Genomic DNA, 17,008 nt, shown 5'->3' with positions numbered 1-17,008 from the left:
AAAAATGGCAGAATTAGTCACATCACATAATGAGCTGATTGACGCAAATTGTGCTCTAGAGGAAGAAGTACAAGCTTTAACTGCAAAAATGGCTGATGTAGAGGACCGGAATAGGCGAAATAACCTTAGGGTAAGGGGCATTCCGGAATCAGTTCATACCCAGGATTTAAATGAATATGTCAAAGCCATGATGGGTGAACTACTGCCAGATACTCCACAGGACCAGCTATTGTTGGACAGAATTCATAGAATACCTCGAGCTCAAAATGCACCGCCAGGGGCCCCCAGGGATACTATCATGAGAATCCATTACTACCATGTTAAGGAGAAAATACAACACTGCTTTAGATTAAAACAGGATCTGCCAGAGAAATATACCAAGTTACAATGCTTCTCGGATATATCCAGTTACACTCAGCTGAAAAGAAAAGACTTTATTAACTTTACAACTGTGCTGAGACGTAACAATATTCCATACCGATGGCTTTATCCAGCGAAGTTAAGGATTACCAAGGACGATAACTCAGTTACTCTGAGTACGCCGGAGCAGGCAGAAAAATGTTTGAAACAGTGGGGCCTTGCCCCTGGAATAGTAAACCTTTCCAAAGAACAACTTCAGAAGAAGACACACATCCAGGCAGAATGGGTGACCCAGACAAGACAAAGTAGGAGAAATCATAAGGCCCGGAATGATACAGATGAAGCAGAGCCAAGAATTTGAAAAGAGGCCTGATACCCTTGATGTGGAGAGAAAAATTAGTTCTTACATAGTTTACATAGAACATATTGTGATTGAGAGGACTTGTTCATTTTATTCTATGCCCCTAAGAGCAAAAAGCCAGGATCTTCCGACAGAGTAGACACCAACCTACAATCCCCCCTAGAACTTTTAGCCCAACCTATATGGATTAAAGGCTTGAATTTTCAAGCCTGTTCCCTATTCTAGGGAATTGTGGGCAAGTTTCCCATTAGTCAATACTAATGTAGTATTGCTGTAAATAATGTGTAAACATGTTGGTATTGATAAACATGCATGTTTTTTTTTTTTTGTCTTTTTGTTGTTTTTTGTTTTTTTTTTCTTCTGTTGTTTCTTCTTTCTCTACTTCTTTTTTTTCTCTAAGTTTTTTCTTCTCCTTTCTCCTAGTAAGCAATTACAATCAGCACAAGGTTTTCCTCCTATCAATAGGTACCCATTGGGTAAGCCTGCCATCAGACTTCTTGACGACGATGAAAGTAACTACACACACACAGAGGCAGTGCGTTGAATCTGAGTAAGTCCATTTATGTTATGAATCTATCGACACATTGAAATGGGATTTAAAGTTATCTCACAAAATGTAAATGGGCTAAATAGCCCACAGAAACGAACAAAGCTGGCAAATTGGAGTAGGAAGCAAAGGGCAGATATACTGCTGCTACAAGAAACGCATTTCACGAGTCAGAAGCCGACACAACTTAACACCAACTATTTCTCCACACAACTATATGCCTCCAATATAGTTAAAAAGAATGGGGTTGCGATTTGGATAAACAAGAGCCTCCCTCACCAGCTATTATCCCAATTGATGGATCCACTGGGAAGGTACCTTATAATTAATATTAAAATATCAGATGGAATCTATACCATTGCAAATATATACAGTCCTAATAAACAACAGGGTAAATTCTATAATATGGTATTTAGGAAAATAGATGAGGAACGAAGGGGGCTTCTCATCATTGGAGGTGATTTTAATGTTCCCTTACAATATGATATCGATACAAGTGTATCGCGATATGCAAGAAGCCCTCGGGAAAGTCTACACCAAGCTAAAATCCTGAAAAAATTGATGACACAGAGAGCACTTTATGATGTTTGGAGAGTACAACACACTATGGAAAGGGATTATACGTTCTTCTCTCATGCGTGCGCTAAATACTCTCGAATAGATTACTTCTTAGTGGACAAAATAAGTTTACAAACCATAATTAAATCTGGGATAGGGATTAGTACATGGGCAGATCATGCCCCGATAGATATAGATATCGAGCATAATTGCACTTTGCGAGCACAATCTTACTGGCGCCTAAATGAATCCCTATTAAACCATCAAACAAACATAGAAGAATGTAAATCAGTATTAAGGGAATATTTTCATATAAATGATACCTCTATTGTCACTCAAGCGACGGTGTGGTGCGCGCACAAAGCTGTTATTAGAGGACATTTCATAAAAATAGCAGCCACCACCAAAAGAATCAATGAAGCGAATTTGAAAGAACTCACACAACAGCTACAAGAGTTGGAGGCCATGAATAAGGGACAACCTACACAAACAAGAATCAAACAGATACAAGAGTTGAGACATCAAATACAACTCATAGAGAACAAGAAAGTTGAATGGCAACTACGGCGTCTTAATCATAAGAGATATACTAAAGGTAATAAAGCTACAAAACTTCTGGCTAGTATCCTCAAAAAAAGACAAATTGCCCACTCAATACCCCAAATAATTTCAACGCAGGGACATGCAATTACAAATCCAAAGGAAATTGCAAATCGATTTGCAGAATATTATTTGTCTTTATATAACTTAAATCAGGATACCAACACTCCACAACCTACTGAAGAGGCAATACATAAGTTCTTGAAAGCAGCTAATATACCTCAACTTCAATCCTCTCAATTGCAGTGTCTGAACGCAGACATTACACCAGAGGAAGTTAGGATAGCTATAAAATCAGCTCCACCCGGGAAAGCCCCGGGGCCGGACGGACTAACTAACGGGTATTATAAATGTTTCCAGGATATTCTACTCCCTCATATTGTTGATTTATTCAACCATATTCTGCAGGGAAAGCCTTTCCCTGCAGAAATGTTAGTGGCTACGATATCAGTGATCCCCAAACCTGGGAAAGACCCAGTAGAATGTGCAAACTATAGACCTATTTCATTATTGAATGCAGACCTGAAACTATATGCTAAAGTGATAGCTTCTAGATTGTCGTTAGTCCTGCCCTCCTTGCTTCATTAAGATCAGGCAGGTTTTATGAAAGGTAGACAGGGTCCAGATAATACCAGAAAAATCTTAGCACTAATAGAGACCACCAATACAAGAAAGGAACCTACGATGTTGTGCAGTTTAGATGCCGAAAAGGCTTTCGATAGGGTAAACTGGAATTATCTGGACCTTACTTTACAATACTTTGGCTTCAACGGCCCTATTAAACATGCTATTATACTATCTCTATATTCTAATACCACTGCACAAGTTAACAACATGGGTTTCCTCTCTAACAAGTTCAAGATCTCAAATGGCACTAGACAGGGCTGCCCCCTCTCCCCCTTTATTTTCAATCTTACATTAGAACCATTAGCCAGGATTATTCGGAATGTACCCCCTACTGTAAATTATAAGGATATGAGAAGTCACTAAGGGGGTTATGTGACCATATAAAGGTACAAGGTTGCAGGCTGAGTTATACAGGGAACTCCGAGTATCACTCATGTATTATAAGGGATAATGTACCCCCTACTGTAAATGATAAGGATATTAGAAGTCACTGAGGGGTTCTGTGACCATATAAAGTAACAAGGCTGCAGGCTGAGTTATACAGGGAACTCTGAGTATCACTCATGTATTATAAGGGATAATGTACCCCCTACTGTAAATGATAAGGATATCAGAAGTCACTGAGGGGTTCTGTGACCATATAAAGGCACAAGGCTGCAGGCTGAGTTATACAGGGAACTCCGAGTATGACTCATGTATTACAAGGCTGCAGGCTGAGTTATACAGAGAACTCCGAGTATCAATTGTGTATTATAAGGGATAATGTACCCCCCTACTGTAAATTATAAGGATATTAGAAGTCACTAAGGAGGGTTATGTGACCATATAAAGGCACAAGGCTGCAGGCTGAGTTATACAGGGAACTCTGAGTATCACTCATGTATTACAAGGAATAATGTACCCCCCATTGTAAATTATAAGGATATGAGAAGTCACTAAGGGGGTTATGTGACCATATAAAGGTACAAGGCTGCAGGCTGAGTTATACAGGGAACCCTGAGTAACACTTGTGTATTATAAGGGATAATGTACCCCCTACTGTAAATGATAAGGATATTAGAAGTCACTGAGGGGTTCTGTGACCATATAAAGGCACAAGGCTGCAGGCTGAGTTACCAATGTGTAAAAGAAACGGATCCGCACACACACCGATTAGTGCAGTCGGGGATTATCCCCTTTTATTCAGCCACCAAACATCAACGGGTCAACGGAAGGAACGCACCACCAGCTTGCAGGATTGGTGAACTACAGGTGTGCGGTAGGATAATTACATTGCAGGCTGAGTTATACAGGGAACTCCGAGTATCACTCATGTATTATAAGGGATAATGTACCCCCTACTGTAAATGATAAGGATATTAGAAGTCACTGAGGGGTTGTTCTGTGACCATATAAAGGCACAAGGCTGTAGGCTGAGTTATACAGGGAACTCCGAGTATCACTCATGTATTATAAGGGATAATGTACCCCTACTGTAAATGATAAGGATATTAGAAGTCACTGAGGGGTGATTCTGTGACCATATAAAGGCACAAGGCTGCAGGCTGAGTTATACAGGGAACTCCGAGTATCACACACATACCTGCTCGCGGTCACTCTTCCGTATCGATTAGTTCTATCTGAAAAGAGCAGCAACTCGTTTATCGCCACCTGGTTATCACCCCTTTTACTAAACCCCGTCCTCGGTGTCCCCGACTTCATAATCGTGCAGGGTGGGACAGAGATTGGGGGTGCTGCTCTGTGCGACACTGTAATGAGACTTTTTTCTATATTATATACGATTTTATGAACCGACTCTTCATGGATATTCCCTGTTCCAGCAGCCTGAGCCATGGAAAGCCAAAGCTTTTAGCTAGAGCTGCCATTGGTACAGAGCTGTCATGTGACTAGTGACTGGGAGGGACGTGGTCTACAGGCCTTGCTAGAGTTGTGGCCCTTTTACCAACTCCCTTCTCTAGGGGCCCCTCTTGTTTCTGATGTAGCACAGATTTCAGCAATGCATTTCCATATTTCAGTCCCTCCTTTTTAATCCACTTCCTGGTTGCTAGGGGAAATTGGTCCTAGCAACCAGGTGGCCTCTGAAAATCCAAACTAGACAGTTAATGAACAAAATGCTCCAGACTTTACACACATTCAAATGAGTTGTTCACCTTTAAAATTAACTTTTCTTATGATATAGAGAGTGATATTCTGAGACAATTTGCAACTAGCTTTTAATTTATTATTTATTATTTATAGTTTTTGAGTTATTTGGCCGCTCTCCAGTTTGCAACTTCTTTAAGCTGGTTGCTATGGTCCAAATTCCCCTAGCAACCATGCATTGATTTAAATATGAGACTGGAATATGAATAGGAGAGAGTGTGAATAGAAAGAGGAGTAATAAAAAGCAAGTTATAGGTTCATTTAACAGCCTGGTACCAAATAAAGATGCCGCACTTGTTGTATTTATAATGAGACTGAACGCAGAACTGTCTGTTTTACTAAAAGGTGTAAATGAGAATAATAAAGAGCAAATAGAAAGAATGTCAGTAAAGAAGGACAGCCATGAAGCCTGTGGTGCAGCACATATAAGTGACAGTTGTGCTTGTTGTGTAGACTTTGTGTTGGTGCCACTTATCTGTAATCCCTGCTGTTGTCTCCATGAATTCCACGACACACAATGTGTAATCACTTAGTGGATATCCACGTTCCCAGGGAGTGCAGTATCCACTCTGTCCTCCTGCCTCTCCTGTTGTGTAGAACTGGCCCACTAGCTAAGCCGGGGTCGCTGACCCTAACGGACACTGGAACCTTCAGGTCTAACCCCAGAGAAGGGACCTGACTAATGAACCTTCTGCTTCTTATCAAACAATTCCCTGAGTCCCTAACTGGGCCCTAGATCTGCACCAGCTACAGTGAGGCCTATTGGAACAGGAACCTGAGGAGCCTCAATTGCAGTGAGAGTGAAATCCTTCCCTGACTAGGGTTGTACCTCACCCCTTTACAACTGAACACATAATGAATCCACAGCCTGTATGGCTAATTAGCAATTCATTTACATACATCATACATAGGGTTGCCACCTTTTATGGAAAAAAAATACCGGCCTTTCTGTATATTTATATTTTTTCCCTATTAAAGGAGAAGGAAAGGCTGGAGATACTTGGGGGTGCCAAACATTAGGCACCCCCAAGTGATTGTAGCGACTTACCAAAAACCCAGGGCCGGTGCTCCTATCAGGAGAAATCTGCACTGGCCCTGGGTTATAGGAGCGAGCACCACGGAGATATCTACTTCCGTCTTCGCGCAGCTGCGCATTTCCCCGGACTGACGCATGCGCATTTGAACGAAAAAGCCAACTTTAAAGTTAAAGTTCGGCTTTTAGTTCTAATGCGCATGTGCAGCTGCGCGAAGACGGAAATAGATCTCTCCATGGTGCTCGCTCCTATAACCCAGGGCCAGTGCAGATTTCTCCCGATAGGAGCACCGGCCCTGGGTTTTTGGTAAGTCGCTACAATCACTTGGGGTGCCTAACGTTTGGCACCCCCAAGTATCTCCAGCCTTTCCTTCTCCTTTAATACCATTGGGATCAACCATTATTTTTACCAGCCAGGTTAGTAAAATACCGGCCAGGTGGCAACCCTGAAGATGCATGGCTGCACAGAGAGATCCCATAAAACTATGGCAGCATAGGTATTCCACTGTACTAAGCACAATTCAGCAGGAACAGTCCCCTAAGTTTGCTCATAGTCTGTACAGAGAGATCCCATAAAACTATGGCAGCATAGGTATTCCACTGTACTAAGCACAATTCAGCAGGAACAGACCCCTAAGTTTGCTCATAGTCTGTACAGAGAGATCCCATAAAACTATGGCAGCATAGGTATTCCCTGTACTAAGCACAATTCAGCAGGAACAGCCCCAAAGTTTGCTCATAGTCTGTACAGAGAGATCCCATAAAACTATGGCAGCATAGGTATTCCTCTGTACTAAGCACAATTCAGCAGGAACAGCCCCAAAGTTTGCTCATAGTCTGTACAGAGAGATCCCATAAAACTATGGCAGCATAGGTATTCCTCTGTACTAAGCACAATTCAGCAGGAACAGCCCCAAAGTTTGCTCATAGTCTGTACAGAGAGATCCCATAAAACTATGGCAACATAGGTATTCCTCTGTACTAAGCACAATTCAGCAGGAACAGCCCCAAAGTTTGCTCATAGTCTGTACAGAAAGATCCCATAAAACTATGGCAACATAGGTATTCCTCTGTACTAAGCACAATTCAGCAGGAACAGTCCCCTAAGTTTGCTCATAGTCTGTACAGAGAGATCCCATAAAACTATGGCAACATAGGTATTACCTGTACCTTTAAGCACAATTCAGCAGGAACAGCCCCCATTATGGCCCTATCACAAGAGTCTTAATACATTAAGAGAAGACAGTGGAGATGATACTTAACCTTTCTGCCTGCCCAGTGCTACTTTTTCATTTAACAACCTCATTGAGTATTTGGATATAAATAGAGGAGTCACTATGTTTATTCTACTCCCAGTTGTTCCTTATACAGGCAGCCATCACTGATCTTAAAGGAGAACTAAACCCCCCTTTAGTCAAAAGTCCCCAATGGCCCCTCCCCCCTCTAGAAATAGTGACACACATGCAGAGTCAGCGCAGCGGAGCTCACGGGCGACATCTTCGGTATTCTCAGTAATGTGAGCACCGTATTGGCACATGCAGAGTTGGAGAAATCTTCTGGTTCGAGACAACTGCGCATGCGGCAAAAGTAAAGGAAATTGCCGAAGGGACCAGATTATTACCGAAGCACCGGAAGATGGCGCCCGTGAGCTCCGCTGCGCTGACTCTGCATGTGCGTCACTATTTCTAGAGGGGACACAATTCAGGGGTAACACTGTGCAGGGAGGGCAGCGGAGGGGGGCCAGTGGGGACTAGAGGGGGTTAAGTTCTCCTTTAAATGAGTTGTCCCCCTTAACATAACTTTAAGTATGATGTAGAGAGTGATATTCAATTTGCAATTGGTTTTTATTATTTGTGGTTTTTGAGTTATTTAGTTTTTTATACAGCAGCTCTCTAGTTTGTAATTTCAGCAATCTGGTTGCTAGGGTCCAAATTACCCTAGCAACCATGCACTGATTTGAATAAGAGACTGGAATAGGAATAGGAGAGATAGTTATAAATACACTGGGCAGGATGATCAATGAATGAGCAGTTTGACTCACTGGCTCTGGAGAGAGCTGTGCCGGGTTATCAGGATCTCATTCTTTTTTCTTTCCTCCCGTTGGTGCTGGAGTGGTCGCCTTCTGTGATACTCCTTCATCTGTGGAGAAAATGGGAGTTACACCATGCTTAGCTATGGATAAAGGGGAAGCAAACCAGAGTGTGAGCTCATATGCTTATCTCCCATAATTCCACAGTTTCTAAGAATACTTCCCTTTGTATAAAAGTCAGTTTGAGGGTTATATAATTATACAATTATAATACACAAAAGCCATGAATATCCTGTAAATTATATCCTTATAAACGGTGAGTTCTGATGTCATCAGTTATAAACGGTGAGTTCTGATGTCATTTCTGTCACATGACTCACTGAAACTTGTGTATTATAATAAATAAAGTACCCCCAGTTGAAAAATATGAGGATATTATAAGTTACCTCGGAGTTCCATGACCTGTATAAAAACACTCGGCCTTCGGCCTCGTGTTTTTATATGGTCATGAAACTCCTCGGTAACTTATAATATCCTTATATTTTACAAGAGGGGGTACTTTATTCACTATATAATGCAGCATTGTAGCTACAGCGTTGTCATAGGCAATTAACAGTCCATTGGATCAGGGCTACAGCTTCCAGCCCAAAAGCCAAGATGTGGATCAACAACATACAGGGTCGGACTGGGCCGGCAGCGATAGAAAAGATGTTATTTTAGATACTGGGGCATACAACTCCCAGCATCCTCCCTGCTAGTGCAACATACAGGAATATGTGGCACAACAGGATCAAACTTTTTGTTCTATATGTGACATTTGGTACTAAAGTTACACTTCCTACGCTGAATGCAGAACCCCCTGTACCCCCTCAGTGGTTGCCCCCATCACTGTCTCACTGATCTGTGTCTCTAGCCATTGCTAAACTACCCAGCAGTCCCTGTGATAACTAGTAGCTGAGCTGTAGTTCAGTGACAGACACAGAGCTAAATGGGGACAGGGGGAGTCCAGTCAAGGGTCCCAGGAGATCTGATGGGGGCGCTGCTTCTAAAGCTGCTTATGTTTGGACTTTATTAGTGTTGTTTTAGACTGTGCAAGTTTGATCTGTACCTGAGCATGTGATTGGCTGTCAGTTACTGGGATATCATGCCTTATCTCCGTGACATCACTCCCAGCTCAGCCCTGATTGGCTGAAAGCTGCAAGGAAGGTGATGTAACGGCTCAGGTACAGATGACCGTTATTTCATTTCTGGACTCAGAGGTAAGTGCAGCAGATCCATTTACGGGGAGCAGGGGGGCATATTTAGATGATACAAAGGGCAATTTCGGGTGTTTTGTCACCCATCATTTATAGCAGCTTGGGTAGTGGGGCCATCGCTGCCAAAATTGTCCCATTGCCTAGCACTCTAATTGCTTGGGGAGCTGCTTGTCATGAAACTGTTCCAAATGACATGTGTGTGACAAGCAGGAAAGGGGGGAGTCATTTAAGGCAACTTGGCATGACTTTCCTGCAATAAATACACTATGATGGTATAAGATCCATTGTGCTCTCTGGCTATTACTTTATTTACATGTGACATGTCTGTAATTGTACACGGGGACTGCAGCCTGTTGAGAGGCACTGAACATATATTCCATTAATACTGACTTGTCTTTTTATTTGGATACAGACACCTACATATTACACTTATACAGGGAATCAGCTGAAAATGGGCTTCTGATGGCAGCCCTGCCCCCCAATCTACTAACACATGTGGGTGTCAAAGTGCCTAAAATCTCCCCATATTCCTCTCTAATGGGAGTGAGAGCAGAAAAACTTATAGTTCTAAGGCAATGGGTGTTTGGTTTACTTGTTTTTGTAGTTTTTTCTGAACCATTAGACAATTTTCTCTGCCTCTGCTGTAAATGCCAACGGTCATTTTCCAACAGTCATTTGCCAACGGTCATTTGCCAACGGTCACACTCATCGTAGCGACAGTCAGTGGCCTCAGCACTAGAGTGGGGGACGGTTCAGAGAGGCTTAAGTAGAAAGACAAGTAGCACAAATCAGAAGAATAAATGTCTGCCCTTAGGATTCCTGCCATTATGGGTGCAGGGGGCACTGATCAGAGCAGAGCTGGTTATGGGAAGCAGCCACACTGGGTACATGCAGGGGGAAATGGATTCAATAGGAATGTGGCCCCTGTATTGATATAACCAAGGAATCATAGAGCATGATGGGATCTGTAGTCCTGTTACAAGCCAGCCCTGATCATGACATTATAAGCAATACAAACGCTACCTACCTCTTATGGTCAACCCTTATAGTGCATCATGGGAGATGAAGGCCCTTTCCACATGCCAGTGATAAAAGTCTACAGCCTGGTTGCCCAACATTTTTGTCAGCTAAATAGCACACGCAACAGCAGTCAGGCTCCCTCACTTCCAGTAATAGCCTTATAGTGGGTAAAGACCTCACAGTGCATTATGGGATCTGTAGTTTATGCATTGCCATTTATTTGCTCCTTCTAACAGTCTCTTATTTCTCCCCAAAAAGTGAAATATCCTGTGCGATTTGAGAGAGAGAGATATTGTGAGAGAGAGCGATTTGAGAGAGAGAGAGCGATTTGAGAGACAGCTATTGTGAGAGAGAGAGACATCAAAAGAAGAAGAGAGAAGCAAGGAGAAGAAGAAAGAAGAGAAAGAAGAAAGAAGAGAAAGAAGAAAGAAGAGAAAGAAGACTTCAGTGACCCCCTGCCAGAGATAACATCTTCCCATTTGGGATCCTCTGGACAAAGGTACTGCTCCTGTATTTCCCCCTCTATAACATGTGCTTGGAACAGTAAGATTAGCTTATCCCTTGGCTGTAGGAGTTGCCATGTTGCTCATTATAGATGTAGCTATAGCTGTTCTTCTTTATTCTCACCTGTAGATTTGTGAGTCGGGGGATTCATCTTTTATCTGTCCCTGTACATGGCCGCCCCCCCCTCCCCGGTTGGTCCCAACCCACTATTGTCCCTGAAATTGACTGTACAGCCCCACCCCAGCAATGCACTTTATTCCACTACTAAAAACTGGACTGTATGTTTTCCAATTCCAGGGCACCCCTAACATGGGGCTCCGCTGGAAAATGTCCAGGGTGGGGCAAATGATGTATTATGCAAATTAGAGCAGATGGGGAGCCAATCAGAGCATTAGAAAAGTTCCAGTTCAACAGGTTCATGAAAAGCACAATAAAATAGGGCTCATTTACTATTGCGCTGGGCATAATATCATGACAAATAAATCCTATTAGTAAATGTGCTTGTTCCTATGTGCTGTCCCTATACATATGGCACCTCTCCACATTAACTCTAACCTTCCCAAATCTCTATTTTATATTACAGGGGCGTCGGAGATGGGCCTGCGTGCCATCATGGACCGCCTTTATATAAAAGGCAATCAGAAGGTAAGTCTGCTCTCTAAAGTGGCTGCTGATAAAGGTACCCAAGGGGTTAAAGGGGATACTAACTTCCATATAAATGTGATTAAATAGAAATATAACAGGGTTTAGCTTAGTGTTTGCCCCGACTGTTACAATTCCCATATTTAGTGTTAGAACTTACTAGTGAGAGATTCCATGTTATTTGCTCTGTCTATAGAGATCAATGTAACAGCTCCTCTAGTGGTAATAAATACTTATTGCTTTGCTTATTGTGCCTATGGGAAGAAATTGTTACTCTCATTATTACTGGGGATTAAACACAAACTGCTGGAAACCTTAATGTCTTCTTGTTTCTTACATTTCTCTAGGGCTTAGAGTGGATCTACACGGAGGAGGAGGGGATCTGTGAGATCATGGAATTTGAGGGACCACTGGCGGCCCTTTATTTGAAGTGCATGAGGCAGGACATCATATGCCAAATGAAATGGGCACTCTTTGATTATTGGATGGCCAAAGACAACATGCGAAACACCAGGTGGTGGAAGATCAGATTGATGTCCGAGTTCCAGCAGGACAAGAGGAAGGCCAAAGCCCAACTGAGATACCTCTACAAAATACTAGAGGCGATCAACAGGGCAATTCTCCGAAGAACATGGAGAGATATCCAGGTACAGCATCTAATGAATATATTTCTTAAAATATCACTATTTTGTAATGGAAAGTATAAGGGGCTGATGTATTGAAATCCATTGCAATGCTGCGATTTTGTGAAAAACAACCACAAAAAGAACATATAACTCCTGCGCAACTGAAACCTATTGAGATGCCATAGAAACCAATGGGAAGTGTATATTCATCATTTTGGCAAGGAATTGGGATTGATCAAAAGGCTTGAAAATAAAGAGAAACCTGCGATTTGCAACTTGTCCCATGATCACAAAAAGTCGAGGGAAATAGTGCAAAAGCATTTAGTATAGTAATGTTAATTTGCGTACCTGCCATATTTCTGATTAAAATGCCCCAAAATGTAATGGAATTTCTACAGAGATATCACTTGCTAATGTAAAAACCTGTGGTTTGAGTTTAACGTTATTTTGTTTGTTTTTGCAGACAGCCCTCACAACCACCAAGCGGCCACCAACACCACCGGCAGTTTCCTCTGTGTAAGTCATCTTCATGACACAGAGGTAAGTGAGCCATTCGCAATTCCACCAGCGCTGCCTCCACTCTAATCCACCATAATTCCGCACATGGTGCTCCCCCCTTATAACTAAAATATGGTCCCATAGACAGGAGCACCCTTAAGCCACTTGGTAGACCTGCATTCCTTTCCACTCCATCCCTCAGACTTAAGAAGCCGGGTCTATAGTCTGCCTGCGGTCCAATGGAATGGAATGGAATGCAGTGTTCACCTAGCAGCTTAATGGCGCTCATGTGTATGCTGCCATATTCCCCTCTGTTTCAATTCCCTCCACTGTAATTCCACCAGCGGTGCCCCCACTTACACCTGTAATATAGTTTCACAGACAGGAGCACCCTTAAGCTGCTCGGTAGACCCTGCATTTCTTTTTACTCCATCCCACAGTCTGCAAAGCCGGGTCTGTAGGCTACTTGGGGTCCAATGGAATGAAAGGAATGCAGTGTTCACCTAGCAGCTTAATGGTGCTAATGCGTATGCTGCCCTATTCCCTTCTGTTTCCCTCACCCTGCTTCCCTGCTTTAATTTGGTGCATTGATCCTGGGAGAAAATCCGATCGCCGTTAAGGGGTCAGGAAGGAATTTTTTCCTCTAGTGAAGCAGATCTTGCTAGAGGTTTTTGCCTTCCTCAGGATCAAATAGCACAGTTTATCTAATTATTATCAATAAAACTGTGACTTACACAGATTTAACACCAAGCTGTTGTGTGTGTGTCTTTATTCTGGGTACTGGTCCCATTTGGGAGAGGTAACATATAGACGGGGCGGGATGTGTGAAAATGGAATGAATAAGCTGAGAAGAAACAGAAAAGTTAAAGAAGAATGAACGTGAAATTTACTCATGTTCTTGTTTTATAAGAAACCCTGCTTTCCATGGTATTTGTCAGTGTGATTCCTTACACCCCACCCAGCACTTCAGTACCTGTGAGTGACACGTGCCAGTCCTCCTGTGGGTACAGCTGCTCCACCAAGCATTCTCACACTGGATTAACTGGTTGGAGATTCTGTTTCTAATGGTCATTCCTGGGAATCTCCCTCCATTCCCCATCATTGAATGTACTCTGTATACTCATGTACCCACTGGCATATACAGACATAATAAAGCTGGAGGGAAAGATAAAAATATATATAATTGAGTTTAAAGTGATACAGACTCTCAAATGTATTGCAGTAAGAACAAATCCTTCTAAAAGGGAAGTAAAAACACAAGACACATATTTACTGTATTTCAGTGCACAGGGATGTTATCCATATCATAGTCAGACATTTCTGGTGCTATCACCATAGGGGTGAAGGTTAAAGTGCACAACACAATATTCATTGGGCAGATAAGAAGTTGCCTGTGGGTACAAAGCCTAAACCTGTCTCTGTAGGGATACTTGTGCAATCATTGCCCCCGTGTACTCAGAAAGCAAAGCAAAAGAACAATAATGTACAGAATCCATCCATGCTATAGAACCCCCATACTAAGGGAAATTATTTCTGATTTGTGACACACAGGTAACTATTTTCTATGAGACCCATTCCCTTTTCCAATTATATGGATCCCGTATCCTGTTGTTACTTTTGCTCCCCCCAGAATTTTATTTTAAGAATAGATCTTGGTTAGGGCAGAATGAGGGGGTGTAACTATATAGAAAGTAGACCCTGTCACTGTTGGGGGGGGGGTAATGACTGATCAGCAGTATCACAATAAATATTTTATTCCCTAAAGTCAGTGGGCGCTAAAATGATGTTGCTGTGGGGCCTCGTATGGTCTAGTTTACAATTGATAGAATGCAGAGTTACAAATCTTACATTACGATTGGTATTTTAACATGTCTGTTTGCAATATTCTAAAGAGAACAAGTAGATGGATGATGGGTTATGGCTCAGATGATCGAGGCAGTAAAACATCCCAAATTTTGCAAAGAAAGTGACATTTTCCCAAATGCCCCTCTATAAAGGATTTGTTCACCTTTGAGTTAACATTTAGTATGATATAGAGAGTAATATTCTGAGACAATTTGCAATTGGTTTTCATTTTTTTATTATTTGTGTTTTTTTAATTATTTGGCTTTTTATTCAGCAGCTCTCTGGTTTAGAATTTCAGCAATCTGGTTACTAGGGTCCAAATTCCCCTAGCAACCATGCTTTGATTTGAATAAGAGAAAGGAATATGAATAGGAGAGGACTGAATAGAAAGAGGAATAATACAAAGTAGCAATAACAGTAAATGTGTAGCCTTACAGAGCATTTGTTTTGAGATGGGGGTCAGTGACCCCCCATTGGAAAGCTGAAAAGGGTCAGAAGAAGAAGACAAATGATTCAAAAACTATAAAAAAAAGAATAAATGAAGGCCAATTAAAAAGTTACTTAGAATTAGCCATTCTATAACATGCTTAAAGTTAACTTAAAGGTGAACCGCCCTTTAATTGGTCTGTTAAAGGCACAAACCCAGAAAAGTATAGACATGTCCCAGGTGTGTGCATCACCGAGGTCTGAATGGAGACAGGAAGTAGCACCGTGGTGAGGTCCAATCAGTCAGCGGCTGGTAGTGTTGAACTGGGCAGTGGGTGGTGAGGTTGTTAGTAAATACTTCTTTTTCCAGATATTCCAGGCTAGAAACAGGGGAAACACAAGGGGAAAGTGATTCAACGATCTCCCCTCTATTAACATATAATGGGCAGGGTACAGTGTGGAATTGGGGTGCACTGCAAGATCTGCCAACTGAAAGATGTATTAGAATGGTGGCACTGTCCATACAATAATGAATGTAGAACCCTACTTAGAAGTGGATTGGTATCTTTATGGATATACAAAGATTTCAGTGGATATATGTAAAGCCCCAGATACACAGATGTTAATAAAAATGAGTATTAATGTACAAGGTTGCTGCACCTAACACTATATCTCCTGTACTGAGTCCTGTGATCTACCCACAGCGCTTGTCTTCCATTGCCGGCCGTCCCACCTCCATATGATGTTGTGCATTAGGCCTAGTTAGGATTTTACCCCCCTCTTGACTAAAGTCAGCCATAGACGAGCCATTCAGGTGTATTTTCAGGTCAAACAGAAGGAACACGTATGAGGGTCGGCTTTCTGTTGTGCTGATCTTTTGTTCAAACAGCAGCTTCTCTATTTACTTATCTGCCAAAACCCCCTGAACTGAGCAACATGATGTACTGGCAGATTATATTTATACACCTATCTGATTCCCAAACTGACCAAAGTCCATGGGGTACAAGGTAGGAGATGGATAAGGGGTGCAAGGAGAAGCAAGCAGATCTGTATTCATGGTGCAACTGCTCCGTGTGGGGAGAGGTGACCTGTACCAATTTAAATAATGAATAGTGATATAATGACGACAGTGTACAATAATGGTGGCCTGCACTTGTTCTCTGCACTTTGCCTTCCACTTAATAAATGAACCCTGGGTCTTACTGACACATGTATGTACTATGTAGGCCAGACCATATGTACTCAAAAGATGAAAGAGACATAACCACATCTGCATACATACATTAGTGAACAGGACCCCTACTGAAAGGTAACAAAAAAGAAACATTGGGGTTCAGTGAAACTTACCTCTAAAATTCAGCAGCAAATACTTTTTCACCCCCCTCCGGTGGCTTCTTATCCGGTGGCTCCTTCATCCTTCTCCAGTGACAGCAGAGTCAGCGACAGCAGCAGGAACTGTGCTCCATGCTGGTGGCCCTGTGCAGAATGAGAGAAAGAGTGAGATAGACTCCTCTGAACTACAATTCCCACAAGTGAATTACAGGTGGGAGGCACCGGGAAATCAGAATAAATTCTGCATTCAGCCCGACAGTGGCATCTGGTGGGTTAACTCGGTGCAGCAGCCACAGGTAGCCACGGGCACACTTACTGCACTGTAATGCTCACTCACTCACACTCTCTCTCTGACGCGCAGACAAACAAGCAGAATTAAGGTCTCACCCACATGGCAGCAGCAGCAGCACCATTTTGGTGGGCAGGTAGTTGCTTCCATACATACATGCCAACATATTACTTGGGTATAATCTCCCATAACCCCCTGCTCTGATCAGACCGTTGTGGGATGTAGTAGATCCTTCTCCGCTGGTGCAGTAGGTAGAAAATCAGTAAAGCAGAGTAAGTCCCCACTCTCAATTTACTGTGCAAGGTCCTTCTCA

The 17,008-nt window shown here is 42.4% G+C and overlaps 1 long non-coding RNA gene across 1 annotated transcript; it reads right to left on the bottom strand.

Moving 5' to 3' along the window:
* Nucleotides 1-8,142: 8,142 nt before the first annotated feature.
* Nucleotides 8,143-16,899, bottom strand: LOC121397104. Its single transcript, XR_005963449.1, has 4 exons — nucleotides 16,422-16,899; nucleotides 15,291-15,454; nucleotides 13,777-13,958; nucleotides 8,143-8,367 (listed from the first exon to the last, which is right to left on the bottom strand). It is a non-coding gene; the product is annotated as an uncharacterized LOC121397104 (long non-coding RNA).
* Between the last annotated feature and the right edge of the window lie 109 nt (nucleotides 16,900-17,008).

Source organism: Xenopus laevis, chromosome 8L, assembly GCF_017654675.1.
Source record: "Xenopus laevis strain J_2021 chromosome 8L, Xenopus_laevis_v10.1, whole genome shotgun sequence".
In the NCBI taxonomy this organism is placed as follows: Eukaryota; Metazoa; Chordata; class Amphibia; order Anura; family Pipidae; genus Xenopus; species Xenopus laevis.
Note: the sequence above shows the minus strand (reverse complement) of the source record. Positions and strands in the feature narration are given on the sequence as shown.